This window comes from Rhinopithecus roxellana, chromosome 10 (genome assembly GCF_007565055.1).
Source record: "Rhinopithecus roxellana isolate Shanxi Qingling chromosome 10, ASM756505v1, whole genome shotgun sequence".
In the NCBI taxonomy this organism is placed as follows: domain Eukaryota; kingdom Metazoa; phylum Chordata; class Mammalia; order Primates; family Cercopithecidae; genus Rhinopithecus; species Rhinopithecus roxellana.
Window position 1 is genome coordinate 10,972,651 of NC_044558.1, and position 7,880 is coordinate 10,980,530.

Below are 7,880 nucleotides of genomic sequence, written 5' to 3' on the forward strand. Positions count from 1 at the left end.
TTTGCTTTGGTTGCCTGTGCTTGTGGGGTATTACTTAAGAAATCTTTGCTCAGACCAATGTCCTAGAGAGTTTCCTCAACGTTTTCTTTTAGTAGTTTCATAATTTGAAGTCTTTTATTTAAGTTGTTAATTTTATTTAATTTTTGTATACGAAGAGAGAGGAGGGTCTAGTTTCTTTCCTTTTTTTTTTTTTTTTTAATAGAGATGAGGTCTCACTGTGTTGCCCAGGCTGGTCTCAAACTCCTGAGCTCAAGTGATCCTCCCACCTCAGCCTCAGAAAGGTCTAGTTTCATTCTTCTGCATATCAATATCCAGTTTTCTAGCACTATTTATTGAAGAAACTGTCCTTTCCCCAGTGTTTATTCTTCATAACTTTGTTGAAAATGAATTCACTGTAAATGTATGGATTTACTTATGAATTCTCTATTCTGTTCCATTGGTCTATGTATCTGTTTTTGATGCCACTGCCATGCTGTTTTAGTTACTATAGCTCTGTAATATAATTTGAAGTCAGGTAATATGATTCCTCTAGTTTTTTGTTTGTTTGTTTTGGTTTTTTGCTCAGGATGGCTTTAACTATTCTGGGTTTGTGGTTCCATATAAATTTTAGGATTACTTTTTCTATTTCTGTGAAGAATGTCATTGGTATTTTCATAGGAATTGTATTAAATCTCATGTGATGCTTTAGGTACTATGGATTGATTTTTCCAATCCATAAACATAGAATATCTTTCTACTGTTTTTGTGTTCTCTTCCATTTTTTGCATCAGTGTCTTATAGTTTTCACTGTATGGTTTTCACTTCTTTGGTTAATTCCCAGTAATTTTATTTTTTTTTGTAGCTATTGTAAATAGGATTACTTTCTTGATTTCTTTTTCAGATCGTTCACTGTTGGTATATAGAAATGCTGCTGATTTTTTGTAGGTTGATCTTGTATCCTGCAACTTCACTGAATTTTTTAATCAGTTTTAATAGTTTTTTGGTGAATTCTTTTAGGTTTTTGCAAATATAATATCACATCATCTACAAACAAGAATGATTTGACTTCTTCCTTTCCAGTGTGAATGCCCTTCCTTCCTTTCTCTTTTCTGATTGCTCTACTAGGACATCCAGTACTATATTGAATAACAGTGGTGAAAATGGGCATCCTCCTCATGTTCCAGATCTTAGAGGCGACACTTTCAGGTTTTCCCCATTATGTATAATACTAGCTGTGGGTCTGTCTCATATATGGCTTTTATTGTGTTGAGGTATGTCTTTGTATACCCAATTTTTTAGCGTTTTTATCATGAAAGGATGTTGAATTTTATCAAATGCTTTTTTGGCATCAATTGAAATAATCCTATGGTTTTTCTCCTTCATTCTGTTGATACGATGTATCACATTGATTGATACGTGTATGTTGAACTATCCTTGCATCCCTGGGATAAATCCCATTTTGTCATAATGAATGATCTTTTTAAATAATGTGTTGTTGAACTCAGTTTGCCATTTTGTTGGAAATTTTTGTATCAATGTCTGTCAGGGATATTGACATGTAGGGTTTTTTGTTTGTTTGGGATTTTTTTGGCTTTTTTTTTTTTTTTTTTTTTTTGAGACAGAGTTTCACTCTTGTTGCTCAGGCTGGAGTGCAATGGCATGATCTCGGCTCACTACAACCTCTACCTCCCTGGTTCAAGCAATTCTCCTGTCTCAGCTTCCCGAGTAGCTGGGATTACAGGTGCCCACCACCATGCCTGGCTAATTTTTGTATTTCTAGTAGAGATGAGGTTTCACCATGTTGGTCAGGCTGGTCTTGAACTCCTGACATTGGGATCTGCCCACCTTGGCCTCCCTGTTTGAAATTTTTTTTAATGTGTCTTTGGTTTTGTGTCAGGGTAATACTGGCCTCATAGAATGAGTTTGGAAGCATTCCCTCCTCTTCTATTTTTTAAAATAGTTTGAGGGCTGGGCACGTTGGTTTGTGCCTGTAATACCAGCACTTTGGGAGGCTGAGGCAGGTGGATCACTTGCAGTCAAGATTTCAAGACCAGCCTGGCCAACATAGCAAAACCCCATCTCTACTAAAAATGAAAAAATCAGCCAGGTGTGGTGACACACACCTGTAATCCCAGCTACATTGAGATTACAGCTGAGGCATGACGAATCACTTGAGCCCAGGAGGCAGAGGTTGCAGTGAGCCGAGACTGTGCCACTGCACTCCAGCCTGGGCAACAAAGCAAAACACTGTCTTAAAATAAAATAAAATAAAATAAAATAAAATAATTTGAGTAGGATTGGTATTAGTTCTTCTCTAAATGTTTGGGAAATTTCAGCAGTGAAGCCACTGGGTCCTGGACTTTATTTTCCTGGGAGACATTTTGTTACAGCTTCAACCTCATTACTTATTGTTGATCTGTTCAAGTTTTGGATTTCTTCATGGTTCAATCTTGGTAGGTTGTATCTGTCTAGGAATTTATCCATTTCTTCTAGGTTTTTCAATTTATTGGTATATAGTTGCTTGCAGTAGCCTCTAATCATCCTTTGAATTTCTGCTGTGTTGGTTGTAATGTCCCCGTTTTTTAACCTCTGATTTTACTCATTTGGATCGTCTCTCTTTTTTTCTTAAGTAATATGGCTAAAGGTTTGCTGATTTTATCTTTTAAAAAAACCAACTTGTGGTTTCATTGATCTTTTGTATCTTTTTTCATGTCAATTTCATTTACTTCTCCTCTGATCTTTATTATTTCTTCTACTAATTTTGGGTTTGGTTTGCTCTTGCTTTTCTAGTTAAGATGCATTGTTAAGTTGTTTGTTTGAGGCATTTTTACTTTTTTGATGGAGGCGGTTTTAGGTATAAACTTTCCTCTTAGTGCTGCTTTCACTGTGTCCCATAGATTTTGGTATTATGTTCCCATTATTATTTGTTTTCAGAAGTTTTTATCTTCCTTCTTAATTTCTTCATTGGCTCACCTGTCATTCAGTAGCATATTTTTAATTTCCATGTGTTTATATAGTTTTCAAAGTTCCTCTTGTTACTGACTTCTAGTTTTTTTTCCATTGTAGTCAGAGAAGATACTTGACATGATTTCAACTTTTTTGAACTTTTTTTTCTTTTCTTTTCTTTTTTTTTTTTTTTGAGACGGAGTCTTGCTCTGTCGCCCAGGCTGGAGTGCAGTGGCCGGATCTCAGCTCACTGCAAGCTCCACCTCCCAGGTTCACGCCATTCTCCTGCCTCAGCCTCCCGAGCAGCTGGGACTACAGGCGCCCGCCACCATGCCCAGCTAATTTTTTTGTATTTTTTAGTAGAGACGGGGTTTCACTGTGTTAGCCAGGATGGCCTCGATCTCCTGACCTCGTGATCCACCCGTCTCGGCCTCCCAAAGTGCTGGGATTACAGGCTGGAGCCACCGCGCCCGGCAACTTTTTTGAACTTTTAAAGACTTGTTTTGTGGTCAAATATATGATCTATCCTTGAGAACGATCCATATGCTGAGGAGAAGAATGCATTCTCTGCAGCCATTAGATGAAATATTCTGTAAATATCTATTAGGTCCACTTGGTCTATAGGACAGATTAAGTTTGATGTTTCTTTATTGATGTTCTGTCTTGATGATATCTCTAATGCTGAGAGTGGGGTGTTGAAGTCTTCAGCTATTACTGCATTGGGGTCTATCTCTTTCTTTAGCTCTAATATTTGCTTTATATATCTGGGTGCTCCAGTGTCAGGCGCATATTTATTTACAATTAATTGTTATATCCTCTTGTTGAATTGACACCTTTATCATAAGGTCAAAGAGACCTTGTCTTTTTTTACAGTTTTTGTCTTGAAATCTATTTTATCTGACATAAATATAGCCAGTCCTGCTCTTTTTTGGTCTCCATTGGCATGGAGCATCTTTTTCCATCCCTTTGTTTTCAGTCTATGTGTGTTTTTATAAGTGAAATATGTTTCTTGTAGGTGACAGATTGTTGGGTCTTGTTTTTTTATCCATTCAGCCACTCTGTATCTTTTGATTGGAGAGTTTAGTTCACTTACATTCAATATTGTTATTGATAAAACCTACTCCTGCCATTTTGTTATATGTCTTCTTGTTGTTTTGCAATCTTCTCTTCCTTCTTTCATTCCTTCCTGTTTTTCTCTTAGTGAAGGTGATTTCTTCTGGTGGTATGTTTTAATTTCTTGCTTTTTATTTTTTGTGTATCTGTTGTATGTTTTTTGATTTGAGGTTACCATAAGGCTTGCAAATAATATCTTATAACCCATTATTTTAAACTGACGACAACTTAACACTGATTGACTAAACAAAAAAGCAAAGAGAAAACTAATAAAAACTCTACACTTTAACTTCATGTCACCACCTTTGAACTTTTTGTTGTTCCTGTTTATGTTATTGTACTGTCCATGTCTTAAAAAGTTGTGTCAGTTATTAATTTTTTGGTTAATCTACTCAAGATATGAGTAGTTTATGCATCACAATTACAGTGTTACAATATTCTGTTTGTCTGTGTACTTACTATTACCAGTGAGTTTTGTACCTTCAGATGATTTCTTATTGCACCTTATGTTCTTTTCTTTCAGATTGAAGAACTCCCTTTAGCATTTCTTATACAACCGGTCTAGTGTTGACTAAGTCCCTCTGCTTTTGTTTGTTTGGGAAAATCATTACTTCTCCTTCATGCCTGAAGGATGTTTTCACTGGATACATTATTCTAGGGTAAAAGTTTTTTTCCCTTCAGCACTTTAAATATGTCATGCCACTCTCTCCTGACCTGTAAGGTTTCCACTGAGAAGTTTGCTGTCAGACAAACTTCTCCTTTGTATGGAGCTCCTTTGTATGTTATTTGTTTCTTTTTTCTTGCTGCTTTTATGATACTTTCTTTATCCTTGACCTTTGGAAGTTCAATTATTAAAGGTAGTCTTATTTGAGTTAAGTCTACTTGGTGTTCTATAACCTTCTTGTGCTTTAATATTGATATCTTTCTCTAGGTTTGGAGAGTTTCCTGTTGCTATCCCTTTGCTTTCTACCCTGATCTCTGTCTCTACCCCTTATTTAAGGTCAATAACAATTAGATTTGGCCTTTTGAGCCTATTTTCTCCATCTTGTAGGCATGCTTCATTCTTTTCTGTTTTTTCTGTTGTCTCCTCCGCCTGCATATTTTCGAACAACCTGTCTTTGAGCTCACTAATTCCTCCTGACTGATCAATTCTGCTGTCGAGAAACTCTGATGCATTCTTCAGTAGGTCAATTGAATTTTTCAGCTCTAGAATTGCTGCTTGATTTTTTCAAAATTATTTTTGTTAAATTTTTGCTCTGTTAAATTTTTCTGATAGGATCTGAATTCCTTCTCTATGTTATTGATGTGGTTTGGCTGTGCCCCACCCAAATCTCATCTTGAAATGTAGCTCCCACAATTCCCACATGTTGTGGGAGGAAGTTGGTGGGAGGCAAGTGAATCATGGGGGTGGGTCTTTCCCATGCTATTCTCTTTATAGTGAATAAGTCTCATGAGATCTGATGGTCTTATGAAGGGGAGTTTCCCTGCACAAGTTCTCTTCTCTTGTCTGTCGCCATGTAAGATGTGCCTTTCAACTTCCACCATAATTGTGAGGCCTCTCCAGTCACGTGGAACTGTGAGTCCATTAAACCTCTTTTTTTCGGTAAATTGCCCAGTCTCAGGTATGTCTTTATCAGCAGCATGAAAATGGACTAATACAATTATCTTGAATTTCATGGAGCTTCCTCTAAATAGCTATTTCACATTCTCTGTCTGAAAGGTCACATATCTCTGCATTCTGAAATTGGTCGTTGGAGCCTTATTTAGTTCATTTAGTGAGGTCATGTTTTCCTCAATGGTCTTGATGCTTATGGATGTTTATTTGTGTCTGGGCATTAAAGAGTTAGGTTTTTATTATAGTCTTTGCATTCTGGGCTTGTTTGTACCCATCCTTCTTGGGAAAACTCTCCAAGCATTCAAAGGGAATTGAGTGTTGTGATCTAAGTCTTTGATCACTGCAGCTACATCTACATTAGGAAGCACCACAAACCCAGTAACACTATGACTCTTGCAGAGTCATAGAAGTACCACCTTGGTGGTCTTGGGTGTGATAGAAGAGAATTTACTAGATTACCAGGCAGAGCCTCTTGTTATCTTCCATTACTTTTCCCCAAAGAAACAGGGTGTCTCTCTTCATACTGAGCTATCTGGAGCTGGGGGAATAGCGACACAAGTACCCTTGTGGCCACCACCACTTGGAGTGCACTAGGTCAGACCTGAAGCCAGCATAGCACTGGGTCTCGCCCAAGGCTTGCACTGGGTCTCGCCCAAGGCTTGTGGTGACCACTACCTGGCTATCACTGATGTTCCCTCAAGGCCCAAGGGCTCTTCAGTAAGCTTATGGTGAGTGTTGCCAGGCCCAGGTCTCTATCTTCAGCGCAATGGGCTCCCTCCCCTCTGACCCAGGGCAGATCCAGAAATGCTATCCAGGAGCCTGGAATCGAAGACCCCAGGTGCTTACTTGGTGCTCTACCCCACTGTCGTCAAGCCAATACCTACGCTGCAAGATAAAGTCCCCATTAGTCTTAGGTTAAATCTCTCCTTATCTATGTCCAAACTCCCTCTCATTTCCTCAAGCAGAAGGAGTCTCTCCTCATGGCTACCATAGCTAAGAATGTGTTGGGTCACACTGGAAGCCAGCATGGCACTGGATCTCACCCAATACCTATGGCAAATACTGCCTGGGTACTGCTGCTGATTATTCAGAGCCAAAGGGCTCTTTAGTCAGCAGGTGATGAATCCTGCCTGGATTGGGTCCTTCCTTTCAAGACAGCATATTCCCTTCTGGTCCAGAGTATGTCTTAAAATATCATACAGAAACTAGGTCCCAGCATAGGGACCTTAGGACTCTGCATGGTGGTACCCTATCCTTCTCTAGCTGAGCTGTATCCAAATTGCAAGGCAAAGTCCTCTTTAGTCTTCCATCTCCTCTCCTCAAGTGGAAGGAAGGAGTCTCTCCCAGAGCTGCAAGCTCCACTGCCTGAGTTCAGAGGAGGGTTACACAAACACTCCCTTGGCTACCCACATGGGGGTCTCACTAGCTCACGTTCCCTCCAAGTCCACTGGCTCTGAGCCCAGTACAGCACCAGGACTTGCCCGGGAATTGTGGTCCTTGTAGCCTAGACTGCCTTTCAGGTTTATTTAGGATCCCAGAGTGCTTTAGCCTGCAGTGGTGGGACTAGCAGAAACTCAGATTCCGACCACTGGGATGGGCCATTCCCCTGTGGCTAGGGCTGGTCTAAATGCTCCCTCTGTGAGCAATGGCTGAATTCTGTCCCACGTTGCTATCTGCTTTGACAGGGCAGCACTGAGTTCCACTGCAAAGTCCCGTAGTCACTGCACTCTTCCTCCCCGAAGCACAGACTCTCTCTCCATCCCACACTGTGCTGCTGGGAGATGGGGAAGGGGTGGCACTGGCAAATCAAGACTGTCTCTCCTGCCCTCGTCAGTGCCTCTTTTGTTGATACGATGTTAAAACCAGGTACTGTGACTGCTCATCTGATTTTTGGTCCTTATGAAGGTGCTTTTTTGTGCGGATAATTGTTTCATTTGTATTCCTGCAGGGGAAAAATCAGTGGAGGCTTCTTGCTCCGCCTCCTCCTGTGTGTCCCTGGATTTTCTTCATTTTAATTTTGTGACTGCTCTGTTCTTATCTTTAATAAATGTCTTATTCCAAACACTGAATGTCCCAGATATGTTTAATGTATAATGTCCATCAAAGGAGTCCGCTGTGCAATGTAAGTGCTAATCAAAGAAAATGTTCATTTCTAGTTTTACCAAACTTCATTTCACTAGGTAAGGTACAAGAATTGAGTTACTAACTGACCCCACCCCTTCATAAA